The 26,426-nt window shown below is 37.0% G+C and overlaps 1 protein-coding gene across 2 annotated transcripts in view; it reads right to left on the reverse strand.

Annotated features, from left to right (window-relative positions):
- LOC149089011 (uncharacterized) overlaps positions 1-26,426 on the reverse strand; it is a 478,375-nt gene that overhangs the window by 385,181 nt on the left and 66,768 nt on the right. The window contains exon 1 of one of the 2 annotated variants that reach the window (XM_089251369.1): positions 24,412-24,999. The exons of the other annotated variant lie outside the window; for it this stretch is intronic. The gene's annotated coding sequence lies outside the window, so the exon portion shown is untranslated. Of the gene's footprint in view, positions 1-24,411; positions 25,000-26,426 lie in introns of those variants that run through there. 2 annotated transcript variants of the gene reach the window in all.

The raw sequence follows: 26,426 nt of genomic DNA on the forward strand, positions 1-26,426 counted from the left end.
CAGTATAACTCAGCGATTCTCAAACTTTTGCCCACCCGCGGCTTCCTGGCCCAATTCATTGTTCACGGCTCTCCAGAATACAACCACTTCAAAGCATAACGAGGCACAAAAATCAATATCCCCAGCTCGTCGCAACGCCCCTTAGGACCGTGATGCCTAATTTGAGAGAAACACTGGTAAAACTCATTTTATGTACATCCTGTATACAGCCGTAAGTCCTAATTCGTCTTTTGTATCATCGACCGTTCGTCGTAACACTAGGGTTCTAATTTGAAAGTGCTTAAAATCTGTTCAGGAATCGACGTTATTAGTTTCGAGAGTGAAAATATAGTGCGTCATAAAATAAATAAATCCAAATTATTTTACGGACATCCTGTCCTTTAACTTTCAATTAGAAAGATATATTGCACTGTCTCTCCGGAAACCAACAAAAAAATTCTACGTTTCGAAGTGCAATGTTCACTGAACTATTTGTTTTCAAAAATTGAGAAAAGTTGGGAAAGACCGACATAATGAAGGAAAGAAGCATTGTTTTTAGTTTATGCTTTTGTTTCGAAACTTTACTTCAGATTTTAAAATTAAAATATCTCATCGAATGTTGCAGTTAAAAGCATAGGACTTTTTGTGGGACAAGGGACTTCAGCAGGGCAACGACTTTTTAATTGGAGGTTAGAGGACGAGACCGTTCAAAAAGTTTTGTATTTAGATCACGCACTGTGTTTTCACTGGTATAACTGTTAACTTTTCACTCTCGAAACTGGTACAGAGTGATTCTTGAATACATTTTGAGCATTTTTTAAATTGGAACCGTACCTCTACGACGAACGGTTGATGAGATAAAGGCCAAATTAGGGCACACAGGACACCCTGTATATAAATACAGAATTACGAGGTTCGAAAAAATCTAATTTGGCGAAGATTTCTTTTTTTTTTTTTTAAATTAGTTTTTTACTTTTTTTCCTCGTTAAACAAAGTCGTAAAATCCCATTAATACTTTTTTTGCTCCACGGAAAATTCGAAACTACATTTTTTATGGAACTTGTCACGTGTTGGGTTTCTCTCCTACCACGTTCATCCCTAATTAGCGATTCGAGGTTGTGTTACACTAATTTACAACTTCTCTCTCTCCCTTCTTAAACCACTTTATTTATGCACCTTTTTTTCGATCTCGATTCTAGGATGATAATCCATCATCATCATCCGAAGAAAGTTCGGAGCCCGACGTCTGAGCACGTGACACGCGACGTGACAGCGATCGATCGATCTCCCAACTGCTACTCACTAACTAATGCCCCGTAATATCTAACACTATTATGTTGGATTAATGTAGAGCTCTTTTCTTCTTACCTTCGCAAACTAAACGCAGGTTTTATTTCGCGGAATCATTCATTGAGTTGCGCTTCTGAGTAACTTCCAGTATTTGAATGTCGATTATACGGGACGCCTGAAAAATATCTGCCGCTACTTACAAGGAAAGGGTCTCAAGTCTTAAAAAAGTTTTGAAAAATTACTACTGATTCTACTCATTTAAATATGCATAAAAATATGAAGAAAAAAAAATTGGCGGAATTATTATGGGTCAATCAAAAAAATTTGCAAATATCAATATTTTGAACGCCAACTGAAGCCAAGAATGAATTTAAGAATCCCGCAATCCTAGAGTGTTAGAGTGACGTCATTAAAACAACACATTATCACGTACAGCACAGACAACTAAATAGACATGAAACTATGCATAAGTAGTTTTCCTAGGCAAAGCTGGAGGGGAGAAAGAAAGAGAAAGTGAAAAGTTCTTCACACATAGATATCGCCAAAGAAGTGCGAGAAGAGATGAGTTGCCAGCTGTTGCCATTTTTAATCATATTTTGCGGCTTTAACAATCAATCGCATTCCATTAATTTTTTTTCTTTTTATGCGTTTCTGGGTGGGATGAATGCACTTTCCTTGTGAGTACCGTTCAGTTTTGAATTGAATCGATTGTACGGGACGCCTGGATAATTCCTACTACTACTTAACCTACCATATTTACTATAGTTACCGTACTACTTAACAACAATATTCATTTAAAGGCTTTTAATAAATTCTCAGTGCTTTAGAAATCTAGATCGTCCTACATGCTCGAGCGAATATCTAAACAGAAATTGTCGCTAAGAGACAAAAAAAAAAAAAAAGAAAAAAATCCCCATCAATGAAAAATAGGAGTAAATTAAAAAAACATCAATCCAGAACTAATGATTGTTTTGACCGATTGAAAATGATAATTCGGGATTTGATGGAAATTCTATATTCATTAAAAAATTAAGATTCGGAATCAGGAGTGAAATAATTGAAAATTTATGAATTGCAACCTGTCGTCCCATTCGCATAAGAGAGCTGAGCGAATAGCTCAAGCACAACGCATAGCGTGAGTATGTATAACTTTAGTCCTGAGGCAGATTTCAACACAATACTTAATTAACATGAAATTCAGGCATTCGCCATTTTCACTTCAAACCCTGGAAGGTAGATGGCAGCACCAGTATAACAAACATAACACTAACAACATAAATACCTTAGAGACACACATACACCTTCCAGCATGCACGAATTCGTTAAAAATTCCACACAGGAATGTTTACGAAGTGCATGTACGGTTATGAAAAAGTAGTGGACGTACCTTTAGAAAGACTAAATGTTGTAGCAGCTCGTTTACTTCCAGTGAGATAATGAAAAATCAGATCTATACTGGTAAATTCGATAATCTTTACCGGGACTGGACATTCACATCTATTATTCATGTGGGGCCAATCATATCGAGATATTGTCACAGGTAACCACAATTATAATTGAGGAACAGATGGTTGCCTCAAATGACGGATATATCAAAAGTATTGTTATATATTTAGGTCTTTCAACCTACAATATCGGAAGATTTTGAGCCCAAAATTCACTCGCTCCCAATAAAAATTCAGAAAAAACAGTTCATTTCTATAACCCTATCCGAGTTTTTCATTCTTGAGCTTCAAAGTGGTTTAGGAATTTTCTTGACACCCTTTACATTTTGTGTTAAATAAAACAAAACCTGAAGTCCGAAAGGTATTTTGTACCTTATAATTCTTACGGAAAACCTTTCTTCGAGCTCATGGACAGACGAGCAAACCTACGGAGCAATCACTTCCAAATATAAGAACACCAACGGCCAGAAGAGATTGCTTTTTCCACGGGTGCAGATGTCGTGGGGCGAGAATATGGAACGGCGTGTCATCAGAACTTGTATGCGCCCCCTACGCAAGATTCGCCTCCGCTATTGAAGATTTCGACTTTTATTATTTTATTCATATTTATTAATACTTTTCCAGTGTTAGTGTATTTCATGTGTTCTGGGGTTATTATTGCAATTGTAAAACTGGCTCCGTGGAAACATATCATATCGATGTTTAGAAACGGAAAATTAATATCTGCGTTCAAAGAGACTCGAATCCCGATCGGTCTCTCATATGAAAGACAAGTGCTCTACCTCTAAGCTATGAAAGCAGATAGGATATTCTCTCCTTGGGACGTGTGTATATATATATATATATATACTGAATGACTTCGTACGACGGGCGGTGGCAACATACCGCAAATAGCTTACAAATGACATCAAGGCGACCAGGCGGCGACGTATATGCAAAGAAAAAGACGTCCTCTCTTTTGTTAATACAATGTATACGGAAAACTGGTTGAGTGAAGAGATATCAATGTTTGGGAACGGAAAATTCGTCTCTGCACTCACTGGAACTCGAACTTCAGTCTCTCTGCCTCTAAGCTATGAAAGCATGGAATCATATTATTTGCAATCAGATACAGCACCTGATGCAAATGGAAAGGCTTCCTTAGGGGAATGTTTACGACGTGCAGGTGCGGCATATAGTAGCTACTAATTGTCTCAAGAATGAGGTAATTCAAACAAAACATTCTGTGCAGGCAGGCAACTTCTAGCTTTATTTTTTTCATTATCACGTATATTTACAGACAGTAGTGTACATTATCATCTAATAAAGGTTAGTCTCCAGGAAAATACGGTCATTATAAACAAAAGGAAAAAAAGAAATATTTCGTTCATAACAAAAGCAAAATTTCCTCCGAAAGCATTGCTTACAAAACGCTTAAAAATTCGCCGTTTTCCTGTCATTTCTCTTAACTTTATTGCCCTTATAACCATTGTATTATCCGATAAGGTCGATATAGATGAAGCGAGTACCGTAATTTTGAAAAATGCGTACGTATATTGCACCTCGTCACGAGTACTAGAATTACACACGAGCGGAAAAAACTCACAGTAGGCCACTTTGAAAGCAATTTAATCCCTTGCCTATTGGGCAATAAAAATGAATGAATGGTTCACGTTCACGCGATCAAAACATTCACGGAACCGAAGAGGACTCGTAAACAAACCCAGTGAGGTTTCTTCCCTTTTTTTTTACATCGTGAGTTTTTCGACGAAATCAATTTCCATGAAAATGATGCTGATGTAATGCATTTACAAAAGAGTAAAAACAAGAAAACGCACCTGTAACGTATTTAAATAATCGATCTGCACAATATGGTACAAAATACAAATACAAATACAACACCACAACAGGCAAATTGCCCAACGAGGTGGCTGACTTAAGAACATCATGGATCCCCGAGCCATTTTTTGGAGGCCCTACCTACTATTGCTACACCATACATGCACCCCGCCCACACCACCCCCCCCCCGGAACCCCCAATGAATCGGTACATGCGGGAATGTGCGTGTACGTGTAGTGAAACCTGACGTGAAGTTTTTTGTTTCTCTGTAATGCGTTTTAAGTGTAGTAAAATAACAGCGCGCAGAGCAAACGGGGGGGGGGGAGGAGAGGGGGAGTATGACATTTAACTGGCGAGCCGTAGAGGTATACTTCCAATTAGAAAAAAATTCCAAGTAACGTGTAGTACTCAGATATGTCATTCATGTTCCACGGGATTGTATAGTTATTGAAATGAAAAAAATTAACGTTTTATACAGTCCTTGTGTGCCCCGAAACACAAGTAGACAGTTGTTGCTCTGTTTCTCCTGACGTCAAAAACAAATCTACGTTTCTAAGTGCAATATTCACTGAAATAATTGAATTTAAAAAACGGAGGAAATTTGGGGAAACACCGCGTTAAATGCAGGTAAAACAGTTTTTCTGCATTTAGAGCTGTTTTTCCCTAACAATTTTCCAATTGGGTTTTGGGGCAGAAGGGGACTGTATAGAAAGTGAATTTTTTTATTTTAATTAATATACAACCCCTTGCAATATGAATGCCGTATCTGAAGACTGTACTGTTAGTGCCAAAGCCCGAAGTTGGCCACTTCGCAAAGTGGTCAGCCCAGTTCACCCGGCCAATGTCTGAAATTCTGGCCGGGTCATCGCCATGTTGGCGTATTTTTTGTGACAATTATGGGCATTTATAATTAGCCATACTATTATAATTACGGTTAGGTATAACAATCCTAACAATCAAAGGAATCTGAATATCGATGTATTGGTTATACATACATAGGGATGTATTGGGATCGACATATAGGGGCCGGCCAAAGCCCGGAGAAAGCCCGAATTTCGAACATTGGACGGCCAACTTCGAGCTTTGGCAGTAACATGAATATATTTTAAAATTGAAATTAACGGGAATGTTGTAAAATAGGATTTCCAACCTTTTAGACATGGCAGCCCAAATTCTAACTTTGCACGAAACCCGCTGGACACTAACCTGAAATATTTAGAATTATAAAATGGAATCCATATTTGCAGTGTTTTATTTTAACAGAAGGGCAAAAATAATTAAAGACTTCATTTCTTCTGAAATTATACCTTTTATTAATTCTGAAATCATTTCTTTCTGCTGGAAAATTTTTGATTAATTATTTCTTTTAATTATTCTACAATGACTTTAATCAATTAATTAATTTACAATTTTTTGTAATTAATTATTCCGGTAATTCTGTAATTCCTAAAATATTGCTTTCATAAATCATATCATCATTCCTAAGATATTGCTTATTTATTTCAAATTTTGCAATAATTTCATTCAATAATACTGGAATTTTTTTTTTTTACTAATTCCGAAATTATTTCTTTCACTAATTCCGAAAAAATATTTGTTTCAAAATGAATTTTTTCAGTAATTCTGGGATTATTCTCCCATTCATTAGAAATAATTTCACAAAATTCAATTATGAAACAATTTTACGTGGTGAACCAAGGCACGCAAGCATTTTAGTGACCACGAAATATTTTTTAACCACCAATTAATAGAACTCTAGCGCTATTCTTTATTTTTCTTACCTATATAAACAAATTCACTCTATTATATTTTAATATAATTTTGCCGAGATATTATATTAGTATTTAATCGAAACTTCATTTTTGCTAGAATAATAATAGCTGATGATCACAGATATATCGTCAATCATAACAAGGTCACTTCCACTAATTAAAAAAAGAGTCACATGTTCCACCGATCGGTATTTTTTTATGGGGAGTCGAACAGCGGGGTGAAATCATAACAGCTCAATTTTCATCCCTGATGATATTTTCTTTTTAATTTTTACTTTCATTTCAGAATAAACCGTAGAATTTTTCATTCTTATCAGACAGTCTTCGTAAAGAATAAAAATATCGAATGAATATAATGCAGCGCACGAAAGATGTCAAACACACGCTGTTTATGAATCGTTATCGAGAGATATTGATAAGCTAATCAAAATTTAAAGCTCAATGAAAAAAATGATAAATATCACAATCAGGTTGCTGCGTGGAACCATGTCATCTTATGATTAGCTCTATAACGCGGTGCATTTTGGCGAAATTGATTGATTCAATTACATATAAGAATACAAAGCGAATGAACAAGACAAAAAATAAGAAACTTTAGTCGGGGGTAATTATCGTGAGAAAATCTTGGATTCTCCAGAATGCTGAATTGAAATTGGAAAAAGAACCGTCATTATCCTTATCATAATAATTAAAAACAGATAAGCTTCGTGAATTAAATAAACTGCACACTTTTTAAGAGGACAAAATGTCATTTAACAAAGTCGACGAAAAGAACTATTATTATTATTTTTGACTGCTTTTTAGAGAGATGAACGAAATATGCGACCAGACATAATTAACAACGACCACAAGCAAAAAAAGAAAAGAAAAAAATAATAAATAAAAAAACTTAATTAACGGAATCGGCGAGAAAAATCATTTGCCAATTGAAGCATTTTTCTTTAACCGACAACAATTTTCCCTTTTCATTTGGCGGTAAAGAAAAAATAAAATTACATTAAATTTTGAGTCTTTTAATTTTTTTTTGAGGAGAGATATCTAATTGGGAAATATTAGAATGAGGAATAATTTTATACGTATATTTTACTTATAATTATTATATATATAAATTATTATTAATAATTTAAATAATTACATAATTGTTTAGTTCATAAATTATTTCTCCCATTTATACCGGTTCGCGAAAATTTTCACTCAACTTAGCGGTCTACAGTGAGGAAACTGTTAAGACGCTGCTGAACCAAACCGTTCAAAGGCCCACACTGTTAGTGTCAATAGGTAATTTCGTCCATTGCCTGACTGTTTTTGACACACGGTTCCTTGTCTTGCTGGTGTTCCTCAGGGATCCATTTTGAGCCCTTTACTTTTTATTTTATTCATCAATGATTTCGAAAATCAGTAGATTCTAATTGCTTGATATATGCTAATGTTAAAATCTTCCAAGTCATAAATAATATAGATGACGCTGAGACGCTACAAAATTCTGTGGAACAACTCAGTTCATGGTCTAATACCAATAAGTTAAATCTGAATATTGCCAAGTGCAAATGTTTGTCTTTTGGTAAAAAGCATAGACCCATCCTGTACAATTGCATTATTGATGGTCAAACGCTCGAAAGAGTAGAGTATATGAAAGACTTGGGTATCACTTTTGATAAGACTCTCAATTTCAACCAGCATATCGATGACATTGCTTCAAAACCATCAAGAAATGTCAGTTTCATAATCCGCAACAGCAAACTTTTCCAAAATACAGAAACTTTTCTGCGTCTTTACGATTCTTACGTAAGATCAGTTCTAGAATATTGTTCCATAATCTGGAATCCATATTACTTGTACAATAACATATTAGGATTGAACGCACACAAAATAGGTTTTTGCTCTTTGTTTACTTCAAGAAATTTCAAATTTTTGATATTCGAATTTCTACCGAAATACTCAGATCTACTTTTAACTATGAATCACTCGAAGTCCGCCGTCAGAATGCATTGATCACCTTTTTTGTGAAAATTCTGCAGTTCGACTTGGATATACCAGACCTTTTAGCGCAAATCAGTTTTCACTGTAATAGCATCAATCTTCGTAACCGCAATCTCTTTTATGTCCCACCATACCGAACTAACGAGTTGGAAAATTCTCCTCTTTTTCCGCTTACTCGGGTGTGGAAGTTCTCATGTGCTTTTTTGACATTTTTTTTTGTATGCACATATGGTATTATTTGTATTATATTTATTCGTGCTGTATATTTATTGTATATATTATATATTGTATATATTATATTTATTGTGCTGTTATTATTTGTATTATTCTTTGCATTTCTGTATTGCAGCGTGCTGTTTATGTTTGTTGTTTTACTTCTTTATTCACTCCACTGTAATTGGGCATATGCCTGTTGTGTGAGTTTATAAAGAATAAATAAATAGATATACTGAGAAAATATATTTGTACAATCTATACAGGGTAGATGGTAAGAGTTTTTCCACCCATTATTGGCTTGTTATTTCCACATCTTCGTTTATCGTTCATTGAAAACTCAACCTTGAAGGGGGTCATGAGGGGTTCAAATGTTGTATGGAGCGAATCATCTTCGAGCATTTTAAAGATCACAAAATCCACGTGAGTGAAGCCACGGGTAACAGCTAGTCGGTCATACATACACAATTATTCGGGGTAAATAAGCGTAATTTGGTAAGAGTTGGCTGAGATCCCATTTTCACCTCATTGAAATCCGGTTACCCAATCGAAATTAATTGAACTGAATGATAGTATTCCGTTCGAAATGCTACATAATACATAAGAAAATAAATGATGCCTCGTTGAGGTTTGCGGTAAATAATTCAAGACAAAAGAAGGGATTTGACCCGAAATCGCGAGTTTTTTTTAACCAACTATTAAATGCCTGGCTCTTATCGCCTTTTCCGCTCGAATTTAATAGATCCTCGTGTTTTCCGGAATCGAATGTTTTCCCACGAGGGTTAAAACTGAACGATATGTTCCGAATGTCGAAGGGGGAATGATCCTAGTCCGTAGAATGTCCTGGAGCTTCAGAGCGGCTGGAAAGAAAATTCATCACGATTAATGTCCATTTGCTTTGTCTGTCGCGTAACCACCGACGAATTCGTCAAACCCACCTTACGCTACCGAGTGTTGAAAAATTGAAATAAAGTGTTCATTTCGAATGCGTCCATTTGTTTTCATCTCTTCGAGTGTGTCGAATTTTTGCGAGCGCCATCTTTGGTTCTTCTGAGGAAGTTTAACCCTCCATGGTCCAGTACGCAAGGTGTTCTGTAAATCGTAATGCTGCTGTTACCTCATCAACCGTTCACCGTAGAGAAGTATGGTTCCAATTAAAAAAAAGATGCTCAAAATGTATTCAAAAAACTGCGCCAATTTCAAAAATGAAAATACAGTGTATCATGAAATTAAAATCAAAATTTCTATACGGTCTTCCTGTTCTCTAACTTCCAATGAGAAAGTTGTTGCCCTTTCTGCTCTAAGGCCAAAAAAATTCCATGTTGCTAGGCGCAATATTCGCTAAGATATTCGAATTCAAAAATCAGGGAAAAGTTGGGAAAGAAGCGTTGTCTCTTAATTTATGCTGTTTTTTAACGTGAACAGGAGTTTATTTTCTGAATGACAAGTAACGATGGGATGGAAGAGACAGAACTGGGGGGGGGGGGCATCAAACCTCACAGATTGCAAAAGTTAAGGATGCCAGCAAAAATGAATAGTTTTTATATTTAAAAAAAGTTATGGAACTACTACCGTATTCCCTCCACATTAGCCGGCATGCCGTGAAACCTGAGGGCACCAGAGTTTTTATCGTTGGGGTCTGGTACACTCCAAGCATGCCGGAAAAAGCGAGGTTTAATAAGGATCACAAAATGCATTCAGCCAATTCAATGAATTTTTAGAATAAAGATATTCAAAAAATTTTCAGAATCTGTGACTCGAATTCCCCGACATGACGGGTTATACGGGTATTCGCGGCATGCTAGCCGCCTTCATTTTTTCCGACCTACCGACTAATGCGGGGAATACCTATGCAATTTCACAGTGGGGGGGGGGGGGGTAAGCCCCAGATAAAACATGTAGTTGCAGCCCTGGCGGGGAGGGGTGGAAAACATCAGGATTTCAGAGATGCTTTGGTGGGGTGTGGTTTAAAAAGTTGGGAACCACTGGGTTAAGCTGCTTCTTTTCAAGCAGCGTATAGAGTTGTGCCTTGAACGTTGCACCGAATATTCGTGAACATCGAATATACCACGAAATGTAGCACGCATCTGTCGTAGCATTGATTTAATGAACGTCAAGGAATATCTCAACACCCAGTATGAGCTTTTCCCCCGACTGAGATAGTTGAAGGAAGAGTCAAATTATTCCTCAAACTCTTCTCGATATACTGCTCTCAAAGGAATTCAAAACGGGACATGATACCTCAATTTTTTTTTTCAATCAATTTTCACAGTTCGTGATCAATATCATTTCTGGAACGTCTTGGTCTTCATTGAAGAAAAGGTACATTATACAAATACAAGGCCAGAACAGGCAAAATGTTTAACGAGTTGGCTCAAAAAAAAGATGCCCATAAAAAATATGGATGTGTCAAATATAACCCAAAATACAACCTAGTACTAAAGCAACATCGTGAAAGAAAAAATAATAATTAATAATATATTGAGGGGATAAAAAAAAGCTTGTCATCAAGTATGCTCACATCATTTTTTGGCAGTACAGGTGTTGCTGATACCAGTCGAATAGGAAAAAAAAACTCGTGGGGGGAAAAATGGATACAGCACAATGTGCAATGAATTTTTTTGGCCAGTGTGTATGATCATAACAAAAATTTAAAGATGTACAGTGTTGCTTATTACACCCACTCGGGTAAAAATCCAATCCCTGAAGATTTTTTTTTATTCTAAAAACTGGAGTTCATGATGTTTGCGATCCACACCCAATAACCACCACAAAATACGGGTGCTTAGTATTTGCTACGACGACAATTGCAAAATTCTATTTTCAACTCGTAAACACAATTCCTTTATAATATATATTCCTATCGAGAATCGCTCCCGAACATGATCCGCAGCCTCCTTTTAGGAAAGAGATAAAAAAAAGAACAGTATAAACAGAAAATGTTTAATCTCATCAATAGATATTTTTCCACTTTAGCGAGCACCGTTTTAATATTTTCGCTTCCTAAAGTCCTTGTTCGACAAATAATATACATAAATAAACGGACGTGTTTTCGTGTTCTGTATCTACACATAACGCAAAGGTTTTCACTTCACCGTTTTCTAAATCTTCGCGAAGGTGAATTCCAAGTAACAGACGCATTTTCCCACGGGAGATTTCTAATCCCGCGCAAAATTCACGAAAAGCTTAGCAAAAAGTAAAAAAAATAAATAAATAAAAGGCTGAGAGAAATTGAGGATATTCTCTCATCCAGTGGCGGAAAAGAGCTACTTCACTGAAGACTTGGGGAATAAAGACACGCGTAACCTAATAATAAAGGAGTTTTACGACGATCAAAATGCGAGTGAATGAATTATCATTCATAAATTTAATAATGATTAATGGATGAATCTCATAAAAATTAGTCGGTGTCATTTGGCGTTCAGGCTCAATTATCGAATTAATATTGTCTAATACGGAAGCACTGCAAGTTCCTTTATATTTCAGGATTGATAAAATGGAACCCGTTCGAGTGAATATGTTAGGGTAAATGTAATAAATCGGCTGTTATACATAACAACCGGTTATTACGCACACTTGCCAATCGTCTCCGTAATTTTAATGAATTTATCACTTTTACCGGCGAATATGCATAATAACCAAGTGTCGTTGATAAGTTTGATAAATACTTGAAGTTTATTGCCTTTATTTGTGATTATGCATAATACCCTAGTTTAATTGGTGAATTTGATAACTGAAAAAAATTCCAAATGAGTCTAGTATGTGTGTGATGAATGTAGACGGACCCAAATGCAATGATAAATTTTACGACCGTACCCAGATATAATGATACAATACATGTATGAATTATCGTGTCTAGTATATCATATAGTACGATTTATCATATTTACCAAAGACGCGACGCTTGGGTATTATGTATAATCGCCGGTAAAAGTGATAAATTAAGGGAAATCAATCAATCTTACCGAAATGTTTGGTAAATACGCGTAATAACCAGTTACTATTTGTAATAACCTCATTCATCAGATTCACCGTAACAAATATATTAAAACGGGCTGAAAGGTACATAAAAGAGCGTGGCAGAACTAAAAACAAAAAATAATCTATAAGGAACCAAAAAATGCACTTTGCATCGTAGGATAGGCATCTAACTCACAGAAGGAACGAACGGTAAAGGCAAATAAGAAAGAAAAACTCACGAGTTCCCAACACGTTTCCGTACACTAGGGTTCCCGTCTTCAGAAGATAAAGTCACTTAAATCGAGCCCATATAATTTCAGCCTCGAAAGTTCTCGATTTCGGATAATCCATGGAGCTTTTTAAATGCCTTCTATAAAAAATGATATCTTTCTGTTTTTCTCCTGGAATGTATTTTTATTTTAATTTTTTCTATGAATGTGGCTCAAATTACGCGAGCAATTTCTGTCTGAATGGGACTTGGCAGACATTGAAGGGGTCTGGGTCACTAAACTGGGGTTTTCGGTGGGTCCCCAGGCTTGAATTTTTCCATAGACACTTATAAAGTTGTAGTGTAGTAAACACGGCCGCAAGTTTTGACGTGAATACGTTTTTTTGTGTCTGGAATCGCATGGTAGGTACTGATATAATTTCATTGTCATCATTCATTATCATCGGCTTTGTCTTTGGAATAGCTATTAAACGATATCAATGTCGTCTATTTTCGTTGTGAACTGCTCGAGATATAGCGAAAAACAATTTGTTACGAATTAGGGCAGCGTCCCTGGTGCCCAGATGGGAAAAGATATTGAAACCGAAGTGATATAATTGAATGCACCTTTGCAATATGCATCTGATGATACCATTGCTTTCAGCTTGCGTTGCGTACTTTTTGAGATACGAGCATTTAAAAAAATTTGTCACACAACTTTTGCGAATGCTTCCAGTATCGTTAGATGATTTAAAAGTCGTATTCACATGAACTTATATCGAAGCCTCAGAGCGTGGGCCCAGGGAGACAATGGTCTTGGCAGCCATAATTTGTAAGGAATCAAGCCGGTGAGAGAGAATCAAGAACAAATCATTAAATGGAATTATATTATTATTATACATTATTATGAAAGTTATATTTTAACGCTAACTTAAATTATAAGAATGCCCGTGGTCTATTGGAATGACCCATATAACTAGAATGTCGATCATTTTTTTGTCGCACCACGGTCATTTTTTGCACACGAGACTAATTAGACCGGGATCTACAATTTATTGCCGATTCCGAACGTCGGGCTTGTTTTTTATACTCATCGAGAGGTTGGTGCGCTAACCCCTCGATGGGGGACTCCCTGCGGTAGCAATTTTTTGCTGCAGTCAAGTCACAGCTTTTTTTTTTCTTTTTTTTTTGTACCACTGTGTCAGGAAAGTTTTCTGACAAGGACGGATCGGGTATCGCACTCGCGACACCTCTAAGCATCCTTTGGTACTTTAGGCGAGCATCTTATCGACCGGGCTACCGCGGCCCTAATTGGAAGGTTGAGGGGCTTCAACTTTGTGATGGAACTTATATTTTCTAAATTTTTTACCTCTTGTATTTAACCATAAAATCGATATAGGGAGACTCGGTCCCGCCCCACCCAAATACCTCTGAAAGTCTTTTTTCTCATTGTTTTTCGGATAATCCGAGTTGGTCTCGGTCTCGTTTACTTTGGATTAGCAAGACTTTACTGTACTTGGGTTGGTTAAAAAGTTTCAACTCCTGGTTACCCAGTCGAAATGCGGAGAAATTCATGGCTTTCTTTTAATTTGCTTAAACCGTTAGCTCGTTATGTGATCATATCTCAGGCAAAGAATTATTGGGGCAATGGATATAATTCAGAATGAAAATTCAACATGCCAGCCATTGCGGGGGGAACGAATCACCAACCTCTCGCAGTCAGGGCGAGTGCTCTACCACTGAGCTGCAGAGGACAAATATCTCCGTTAGGTATTCAGTCTTTGGTACTTTGTATGATCAGTGGAGAGTGACATCGTTTCCCTCTAAAGAACTATTACTCTTCCTAGGTATCCTACTTCTTGAAGAAAACAAAGGACACTGCCCATGAATGACATTGGTCGATATTTTACGATGACTTTTCGGAAAAATCACGTAAAGCCAGAAAAAATAAGCGACGCAGACGGTTTTCTCGTTGCGTGCCTTTTTTGCATGACAATGTTCGTCCTCTTGTCTTACATTCCTTTTAAAGCATTATTTTAAGGCCCGATCAAATTGAAGTCATGTATCTTTGGGTATAACACGTTTGATATTGAGCTTACCTTTCTTTTCGCGATGAAGCATAATATTTGCAACATGAAATGAGTACTCCAGTGAAACAAAATTGCACTACCCGGAAGCATGCTGCCTCGCTTAAACTTTAAGATTTCATTTAGTTTTCCTAGTGATTCATTGTATGGCAGCATTTTTCGTCTCCTTATACAAACTTTAATAACAAAGCATACCGCATATTTCTCGCACGTATGGGAATTCTAGTTTCACTTGGAGAGAAACCATGTTGTTTTTTTCTTTTTTTTTCTAACCCTTTCCGACTCAGTGTGCCCAGTCTGGGCATACCTAAAAATTCCCTTTTCAAACACTGAAAATGAACGATAAATAAAATGAAAATTAGTTTAGAAATTACTTTCAACACGTTCTTTATCAACACTAGATAACAGCACCACACAACCCGATCCATACTTTTGGCCTGTGTTTATTTTTTGAAAACCCTTATTTTTCAAAGAAACGAATTCAAATTTTAGAAATAATTTTTTTTTTAGATATAAAAAGGATTTTGGAAAAAACCTCGTTATATTTTGTTGGCTGTGCACTAATTTCTTTATTCTCTGTAAGTTTTATCTTTTTACATTCAAAGCTTGCCTAAAATCGAGTCCCGAATTTAAGGTGTAATTCTACATTTATTTTTTTTTGAAATTCCAACTTTAAAGGGTAGCGTGCCGAAAAGGGTTCTCATGGCATTGTCAATGCATTACCAAACGTTGTTTATCAGTGAGATCTGGGGAGTTGTATCTTTTTTATTTTTAAAGAAGCTATATATCCTCAAATTTAGCCATTTCCAGGATTAAAGTTAAACTCCAAGCCAAATTTTGAAGGTTGGAATCCCTAAACTCAACTTTTAAAAATTGCGTTGTACCGAAATTGCGTAAAGCGAGGTATACCTGCACATTATTTTCCCTGTCTCGATGAACTAATTCAATTTAATTGACTCTGACATTAGCTACAAAATTAGCAAGTTATGTATAAGCTCACTCTTATCACTCATGTGTTGATTCACTCATGTGTACTTCGAAAATCAGGACCTCTCCTCTCTCTCTCCTGTGACTATTATCAGATTTTTTTTCTAACTTATTAGTAGGGGAAGGGGGATACATTCCGATAGGAAGATATACCGCATGCTTGCAGAGCGAGCGTTTCTTGATTTCATCCATTTATCGATGGCCTGACAGTCAGATCTTTCATTCCGATGACCGGCATTTCAGAAAAAAAAAAGACCTGTACCTTTTTTTTTAAAGCATCGATTGTTTGTTTGTTCCCTCATTCTCATATTTCGTTTCAAAGCTTATAGAGATGTAATCACATGCCCAACGCGTGAGTCTCATAATAAGAAATAAGTAGCTTTGATTGATTGGAAGTTTAATTTTATCAGTTTATGAAATGATAGTCCATAAGAATCGTCTCTGCTACTTTTAGAGCAGGGCTCTTCAACCTTTCAGACATTGCGGGCTAAATTAAACTTTCCACGAAGCCAGCGGGTCACCAAGCCAGCCCGCGGTATATTCTCGATTATTAAACAGGGTTCGCCAAATTTATATTGAACACTTTCACATTACTGAATTTATCTCTTTCATTAAATTTGAATTTTTATTTATTTTCAAATAACTCCTTTCATTAATTAATTATTTAATTATTTTTATTGAATTTGAAATTCGTTCATAATTCTGTAATTACTTTTACATTAAATTATAGGTTTTCATCAATTTTGAAATGATATTTTTCAATAATTCTAAAATTATTTCTTTCATTATTAAGGTTTTCAGGTGATAGATAGTGATAGTGATAGGAACAAATCACCCTGTACAAATTTGTGATTTGTACAAAAAATTTGTACAAATCACCCTGGTTCTTGATTTGCATTCTGGTAATATGCATGTCGATGCATTTTCATCGTCCTCTTATCGGGGAAAAATGGTTCACTTCATCAAGGTGAACATCTTCCATAGGTTGGGGAAAAACTTTTCGCTGCTTTCGCTCTCAGGTTCTTCCTCATCTTCAGAACTATCCAAAAGTGGATCTTTCTTTAAGTGGAACTATATTTTCTACATATTTGCAAAGTGCTAATGCCATAACCATTCTATATTCAATTAAAGTCTTACAGGCACTTATTCGTTTTTTTTTAATGATGATAATCAACAAACATCACTCAACAATTCGAAATAAGATCGACAAAGTGAGTGATTTTGTTTGTAAAAGTGGGAATTTGTTTGTTATTAGCACACACCGGTAACATGCCAAATATCTATCGCACAGGTCTATTTTTCCCCATAGATGTATTATAGGCTTTGAATATCGTAGGCTGAAGAATGTGAACTATTTTTTCTCCATATGAGTTCCTTGACTTTTTTATTTACGCTGCTCTTATCAACAACTGTTTCATCATCTGAATCGCATTCCATAGAGTCATCTTCCTCACTAAAAGCTGGAAACCAGTCATTTTGGCACTGTCATCACAAACACCTGAAAGATCACTTATAATTTCGGAATAGCTTCTATATTTCACTAGGACTCAAAAAATTTAAATAAATAAATCTGATAATTTGAGTAACTAATAATGTGTGCAATGTATATGAATTTTTATTTAAAAAGGGGCAATGCAATAATATCAGGAAACGGAGATGAAAATTCATAAACGGAGAAAAGGAAAAAACACAAATTTATTTTCTTGACTTATAGCATACATAGACGTATAATTACTTTATATAATTGTAGCATAATAAATCACTTGATTTAATCAATTTTTGTATATATGTGTATAATAATTATTACTCTTATTTTCATGTTATAATTTTTTTGAAACACTGATTATATCTGTAGAATATCTGTCAATATCTGTAGAAACAATATGATAATTACTAATGGAAACCTTATCGGAATTCATCAAAAAAATGTATTTCAAAAGAAAGGTAACATGTATTTTATTAACATAAGCCCTTCTGTCATACATATGTATCTCGTGGGCGCGGTAGCCCGGTCGATAAGATGCTCGCCTAAAGTACCAAAGGATGTTTAGAGGTGTCGCGAGTTCGATACCCGGTTCGTCCTTGCCAGAAAACTTTCCTGACACAGGGGTACAACAAAAAAAAACGGCGACTTGACCGCAGCAAAAAATTGCTACCGCAGGGAGTTCCCCGATTGAGAGGTTAGCGCACCAACCTCTCGATGAGTATTAAAAAAAATCGGCGATAAATTGTAGGTCCCGGTGTAATTAACCCTCGTGTGCAGAAAATGACCGTGGTGCGACAAAAATGACTGATTACATATGTATCTCCGAAAACAATTTTCCCCCTCAAAATACACTCATTGCCATAAAAATTTGCGCACCAAGAAATAATTGTGGGATCGAAACGAAAGTTGGCCTGAAGATACATGTCGGGCAGATATGCAAATGATTAGAAATGCAGCGTGATTGCGCATTGCGTAATGCCACTAGAGGGCGTTGAACTTCGTTCTCCTTGGAGTATAAAACAGGTAAGCAGAGCTTGCTGGAGTGTATTTAATCGTTTGCAAAGGAAATGCTGAGGTAGACATGCCGTTACGCCGCCGTCGAAGACCATATGAGCAGTTGTCAGAGTTTGATAGGGAAAGAATCATCGGGATGATGGAAGCTGGGTGGTCAGCTCGGCGAGTAGCTCGTCAACTAGGCCGTTCTGATTTTACTGTGAGGAGGTGTTGGGACCAGTGGACAGAAGAGACATCATTTACACGGCGACCAGGTTCAGGCCGCCCTCGACAGACCAGTCGTCGAGAAGACCGTCACATCATCCGAAACGCACGCGTAGAGCCAACTGCCTCATTGACCGCTATCCAGACACAGACAGCAGCTTCACTACGGGCCCCTGTGTCTTCCCGAACCATCGCAAGGCGCCTGGCTGAAGGACATCTGGTATCGCGGCGCCCATTACGTGTGCTGCCAATGACACCCACCCACCAACGCCTCTGTTTGGAATGGTGAGCACGACGGGATTGGACTGCAACGGAATGGAACCAGGTCGTCTTCAGCGACGAATCGAGATTCAACTTGAGCAGTGATGACAATCGTGTTCGTGTGTGTGGAGGCCCCGTGGTGAACGCTTCAATCCTGCCTTCGCTTTACAGCGACACACCGCTCCCACAGCTGGTGTCATGGTATGGGGTGCCTCCTAATATTGATCCATGGCACAATGACAGTCCAGCGGTACGTCCGTAACATCCTTCAGCCACATGTGTTGCCACTCATGGCAGGGCTCCCAGGAGCCATTTTTCAACAAGACAATGCTAGGCCACACACAGCAAGGATGTCACAAGACTGTCTCCGCCACATTACCACCCTTCCCTGGAGTGCTCTATCCCCAGATTTGTCACCAATCGAGCATATCTGGGATCATTTGGGAAGGCAAGTTGGACACCCTACGAGGTTGGTCGAACTAGAGGCGCATTTACAGCAACTGTGGAACGAGATGTCTCAGGACATCATACGGAACTTGTATGCCTCAATGCCCGCTCGTATCGCATCGTGCATTCGCGAGAGAGGGGGTCCAACAGAGTACTAAAACTTCTGTTCATCTGTACTTTTTTCTGCAATAAATTATCCTTTTTCTTGGATTTTCTAATCACTTACTTATATCAACACGTAGTACTTACATGTGTAAAATTTCGTTTCATTTTGACGACTTCTTCTGGGTGCGCAAATTTTTATGGCAATGAGTGTAGTATAGAAATACAGAAAATCTCGCATGTTTTCACGTAAGCTTCGTCGCCGCGATTTCGTCAATTTGCCTTTTTATTCGCTTGTTTTCTCAGGTAATATCATTACGAGCCGCATTCTAACCGAATCAATATGGAGCTTGAACTTGCAGGTATGTGCTAGAAAGCTTGGAATCGAGAAATATCTACGATATAATTAGAAACAGGAGATCGTGTAAAGGTTTACATATGTGTACCTCTGGAACGAAGAGGTTATGAAATAGGCCTCACAAACTGTTTTGTTTTTTTGAATTCGTTATGACGGCCTTGTTAGTGTATCAAATGCACAGTATTACTACCGAATCTGGGAAGTGTCTCACAGTTCTAAATACACCGGTACAGATTCCAGTGGTCAGAACTATTCAGGGAATTTTTTTTTTTTAGAATTTAATCGGTTTTCTATGTGAAGTAGCTATTTTCTAAAAATGGTCGGTTGACCACAACAAAAAGCTCGGAGGGCCACATTTGGCCAGCTGGCCATGGGTTGAAGACCCCTGCTTTAGAGAGAAAAATTCCAAATGCGTATAAGCCGTTATGCATACAATAGAAAGGTTATGGAGAAGGCATGTTCAGGTTCAGAAATATTTTCAGCAAACATTTTTTTTTGTCGTTTGCCGTGGAATTTTGCCGCAAACGCTTGTTGTATGTAGTAGAGCAGACATCTTCAACTCGTTAGCACCTCGTTAGCTTCAACTCCTAGCACCTAGAGTGCTCAATACTCGTGAGCGATTTTGTGCTCGCGAGAACTTGTCCAACATCTCAAATAAACACCTTATACAAACTGCACTCAGGGCATGCATTCGTCTCCCAAACATGTCTTAATGTGATTGCCTTTAGATGATTGGTGCAGACAGTGCTCGCGACTAGAAAAAGGTTGAAGACATCTGTAGTAGAGGATACGTCGGATGCCTTCTTGATTTGTGGCTGCGTCGCAATTGTAGATGCTTTTATTTTAGCTTCCAATCTGCTTACTTCTAATATAGAAGTAGAAGACTGATAGCAGCACTACTAAAATACAAACACGCATAACTCTAACATCGTAGATTATGAACGGATAATTCGTTAGAAATTCCCAACAAGAAAACCTTGGGTTAGCCTGTGTCGTAGACGGTCGAAAGTTTTGACGTGAACATGTTCTTCGTGCCTATCTTTGCGTTATAGGTACTGACATAATGGAATTGGTATCATAGGATTTGTCTTTGGAATGACGATATCAATGTTGTCTATTTGCGTCGCGAGCTTCTCGAGATGTAGAATAAACAAATTTCGTTACAAATCAGGCCACGTGCTTGGGAAAGACGTATTAAAATCTGTAGGGTACCATCGGAGCCGTCTTCGAAACATCTAACAGAGGATGCCATTCCCTTTTATTGCCGTTGTGTGCATAATAATATCCCGAGATATAACGTAAAACAATTTCATTACGAAAGCGAGCCACGAGCCTGATGCTTAGACCAAAAAATATTTTGAAGCCGGACTGGTATCATTAGTTTTTTCTCAAAAATACCTATCACGACATCATTGGTTTCTATTTGCGTTGTGAACCTCTCCAGATAAAGCACAAAGGGGTCATTCAAGTATTACGTCAGCATCGATGGGGAGCAGGAGGGTTTCCGATTTCCTGACTTTTGCTGACAAGGGGGGAGGGGGTTTGGATGATGCTTTCGTCATCAACCACCCTTTATGAAGATGTGAAATATTCTTAACGGCATCATATTCGGTGCGCCAAAAACGGAAAACAAAAAACTTTCGATAGTTATTTTCATTCTCCTTATTGATAAGTCCCTTACAGAGCCACTTTAGTGATAGTCTAAATGTTTCACGGATCTTTCAAGTGCTCTGGAAATGTGTCACGCAACGCTCAAGTGATCCGTAATTATGCCACGGATCACAAATTGTCTGGGAATGTTCCGCGGGTAACTTGAGTGATGTAGAACCGCACTGGGGGCTGCTTAAGTGCTGTAAAACTGTGCCACATGTCGCTCAAGGGATCTCTAAATGTGCCACGGATCGTTTAAGTGTTCTGGAACTGTGTCGCGGGTTACTTAAGTGATCTTTGTTTGAGGCCTACTTCAGTGATCTTAAAATATGCCACCGGCCACTTAAATGCCCTGGTATTGTGCCACGGGTCATTTAAGCGATTTGTAAGTGTGCCGCTTAGTTAATTTTTACAAAATTATGTTTCGGGGGGAAAAGCCACATCAGATAACCTTCAGGGCCACGTTTGGTCTACGGGTCAAGGGTTTACCATATATGGCTTAAAGAGTGGGTCGCAATGAATTTCTTAAAGAGAAATTTTGAGTTCTTACCCTTCAAATAGCATTGAAATTAACAGAAATTGATTATAATAACATATAAAGGTATTTTCATTCGAAATTTTGATTTTTTTTAATATTTTTGCATTAAAAAATTATTTTTTTTCCGTCTGGGGGTCACACGAGCCCCCTATGACCCCCTCCCGCGTACGTTTCTGATCCCACTAATATGCGTTAGGAGGTGGGGCCAGTGCTGACAACATTTTGCTGACAAGGGGGGGGGGTAGGGGGCCAGTCTTGCTGACGAGGGGGGGGGAGTCAAAAATGACTAAAAATTTGCTGACGTAACACTTCAACGGCCCCCAAAAAAATTCCGTTACGAAAGAGAACCGTGAGCTATTTCAAAAACATGCAATTTTGCATATTCCGAAAAACATTGTCTCGAAAAGCCATTTTCGACGTGAACACGTCTGTCTCCAACATCAAACCGTATACAGTAAGCAGGTAACAGTAGTAAGCCCAAGGGAGTCGCAAAGCCAAATGTTTGAAACATGATATAAAATAAATGAATAGAAATTAATTTTATTACCAAAGATATAGGCTTTGAGTAAATTGAATTGTACCAGAATTGCTTTCCTTTACGCGATTTTATACGTATACGAGAAACAAATCATATTTATTTTCTCGTAGACTATATCTTTCAAATCTTTTATCGGTAGAATGAAATACCTACGGTATTAATATGTAATAGCTAATAATTAATGTTTAACAATATTTAATAAATGGTTAAATAATATTTAATAAATGGTTAAATAATATTTAATAAATGGTTAAATAATATTTAATAAATGGTTAAATAATATTTAATAAATGGTTAAATAATATTTAATAAATGGTTAAATAATATTTAATAAATGGTTAAATAATATTTAATAAATGGTTAAATAATATTTAATAAATGGTTAAATAATATTTAATAAATGGTTAAATAATATTTAATTACTAATTCAATTTCCTCAGGATTATTATTATTGTCGTATACAATCTTAATATGCAAATTAGAACTTGGATAAATACATTTTTCACATTCAGTGAAGCAGAAACAGTAAACGTATTTTTATATTCGCGGGATACCAATTCAGCTCCTCCTGTGGATGGGTGATGATAATAATGAACAGCTCTTATGACCAAAATTACCAAGTACAGTAAAACATCTCTTTTTCTGATGCCGGTGGGACAAAAAAATTCTTCCGTAAAAGAGGATGACCGTTAATAAGGGGTTTCAAAGGCATACCTTTATTACACACGGGTAAATTAACCCCGTCCAATGTTAAAGTCAATGATTTATTACGGTGTTTTTCGTTGCACCCTTAAGATAGCTGCAACGGCCAACTGTCCCCTTACTCTTGTTCTAGGCCTGGTTATAGTCTTGCTTTTTCACCAAAATACCTCCTTATTACAAATTTCAAACCATTATCTCAAAGATATCAACATACGTATTAACACTTCGGCTTTTTTTAGTAAGAATATATCTTTCTTTCTTACTATGACTGTTATTAGGGGTCTGATAGTATCATAATAAGCATCATAATAAAATAAAACCCAATAAAAAAGTCTTTTTTTATTGGGTCTTATTTTTGTGAAAATGTCCTTTATTCTTGTTTTAAAAAAAAATCGTCATGAATTTTGTGAAAAGTAATTTTGTAGAAATTAAAACATTCTAGTAATATTTTAGAAGAAAATATATAGAAGAAATTAAAAGCCAAATTTATATGTTTCCTTCAATTTGTCTTTAGTGACGCTGTCCATTTTTCAGATTCAGAATTTCGCGAAAGGTCCGGAAAATGGATCCGAATTTCGGCTGAACATACCGTTTCCATTACGGTGCAATACACATGATTGTTCACGTATCTAAAACTGAGGATATATCTGACCCTGGCTATGGTACTCTTCGGGTACCTCGGTATTAATAACTGAGTTGGGTAGGGGTGAAAGATGATGAAAGCGCGTATGGCGGCAAATACTTTCAAACTGACCTAAACTGTAAATAGCCTACATCGTGTTGAGCGAACTCCGTAACCTGATGATCTCCAGATCAAGTGCATACCCTCAGGGGCGGGCCAAATATGCAATGCATGCCTCGGTATTAACGTAATTTTCCGACTCCTCAAATTAATTCAAATTCAAACTTACTACATTTACACACAAATTACGTGGATACGTGAATGATAATACTCACACAGAGATATGTACATGGATGTAGATGGGATGAGGAGAGAAAAGATCATAATATGATCTGACAAGCTCCGTCACTCCGGGTGAAAGTCGATAATTTTGAAGCAGTGTTTTAGTGTTTGTTTCCTTTATCCTAAAATTTGTCGCAACCCTCAAAATAGCCACATGGGCAGATTGCCCCCTTTCTCTCCTCCCTAGTACTGGCCGTGCTATAATTTTTCTCTCTATTATTTCTACTGAATGTCAAAGTACAATTTCACGATACCATTTGATTACACACATTTCATTTCAAACCTTTATCTGAAAAATATCAACCTCGTATTAAAACGACACAAATTTAGCGCTCATTTGAATGTCATTATAATCAAGTTTGATCATAAAAGAATGAGTTACATAAAAAATTTTGCGGATATACTACCTTTGACTTCAGAGAAGTTCCAATCGTATCACGAAACCACTAAGAAACAATGAGCGAGAAACAGCACCACGTCATATTCGATATGTAATTCATTAACGATACACAAAGCACCACTCGAGTACTAGTACAAAGAAAGTACGGCGCACTAAAGCTAATAACCACACGGACACCAGATCCGTACGCGGCGCGCACTCGCAGAGCAAGAACAAGTTGTCTGTGAAGGAAAAGCGCGACACGATTTCAATGCACGACGTTATTTAATACGCTGATGCACTGACCACGACACACACCTATACCTGTGATGCACAGATATACTCCTTTATTGTATTATATATTTTTCGGAGTGGACGTTGGATGAAAATCTGGAAGATGATGACCTCGTGTGTGCGTGCGGGACGTTTTATAAATTCCTCCGGACACACTCCAATATCATTCATCATCCATCATCTCACACAACCGACGAACGAACGAATGAATGAATGAGCGATTTCCTCGAGCCGGAGAAGGACCGACCGCATCTACTCGCACCGATGACGGCAAAACCCGGCACTGACGACGGGGCGAGCAACACAACACTACACAACCAAACCCCCGTCCGTATATACACAGTACGACAGTATGTATGCATGTGAGAGAAAGAGAGAGCTGAGCTACCTTTTGCGAGCGAAGCGCAACCCCACGTGAAATCCGCCGCTGAGTTACGAGGGACCTCGCACATGGCTACAACCGCGTTCCTCGTAGGATCGATCATTCCCATTCATATGTTACGGTAAATGTGATAAATCGGCAATTATGCATAATCACCGGTTGTTGTGTATAATCGCTGGTAAAAGTTTGACAAATTTAGCATTTTTACCGGAGCTTATGCATAATACCCAAGCGTCGTTGGTACATTTGATAAATGCTAAAAAGATCAGGGGAGACTGGAGCTTTTGTCACACAGGAAAGTTATCACACGCATTATTTCCCAGAGTCATAGATGGTATCTTCTGTCCGTAATAGCACAGTTTGATCGTCATCAAGAGGATTCTTCTTCTTAGTATTCATCTGCTTCGGACACTTCCGTAATGTTTTAAAAAGATTTTTCAGAACTTTATCTGGATGAGTAATTTTTGATTGTCTCAGTTTTTGTTTCATTTCAATGTCATGTTTTTGTTAACCGATTTTATTGAGTATGTCTATTATAAAGTAATGTATAAGCTATTACTTTGCATAGTTGCAAATTTCCTTGTTAACAAAAAAAAGTTGTTGGATTAAGTGTTTTATCCATGTAGATCTGGGGTTAATTGTATCATGGGAACAGCTTACCACTAAGGGAATTACTTCGTGTCAGTTTGCCTTGACTTCTTTTAATGTATATGTATAATGAAAGAATAGTATAATATTATAGTGAATTCATCAACTTTAATGCAATGTAGCCTCAAAACTTACAAATTTCAGAGAACAGTCTGATATATCCTTTCAGATAGTTTGATTGGGCACGAGGCCTGATCTCTTTTGTTTTTCTTTTCTTTTTTGGAACCCCTTGAATTTATTTATGTAAAATGTTGCATATGTGTTCTAAATTATTCTCAATATTTTGTAGGCTCTTATTTCACTTTGTGCAGTACGAGATCTGTTGTACCTCCCTTCCCTCACTTTCTGTCAAGATGCCACTGTGCACTTGGGAAATACTTGGCAACTCTTGTCACAATAGCCAAAATTACTGTTCAGAATCAGCTACAAGTAAAGTTCGAACAAATTGCAGTTTAATTACATTATCGGCATTTATAATTTTCGAGTATAACAAGCAGGAGAAAGGGGATAAATAAAAAAAAATTATATGTAATAGATTATATTTCAACAATTTTTTTTTCCATTTTGATGGGCAGATTGATGATAATGATTGATGGTTAATAGTGTTGAACATTGAAGAACTGGACACACTCCGCTTCACATCAATAATCAATAGAGTTGAACCAGAGAATTCATGATCAATTTATAAAAATCAATTAGTTCTACTATTTTAAATGTTT

The sequence above is a fragment of the Pholcus phalangioides genome, unplaced genomic scaffold, assembly GCF_987345545.1.
Source record: "Pholcus phalangioides strain wild (caught in Gottingen) unplaced genomic scaffold, Ppha-v1.0 ptg000003l_1, whole genome shotgun sequence".
In the NCBI taxonomy this organism is placed as follows: domain Eukaryota; kingdom Metazoa; phylum Arthropoda; class Arachnida; order Araneae; family Pholcidae; genus Pholcus; species Pholcus phalangioides.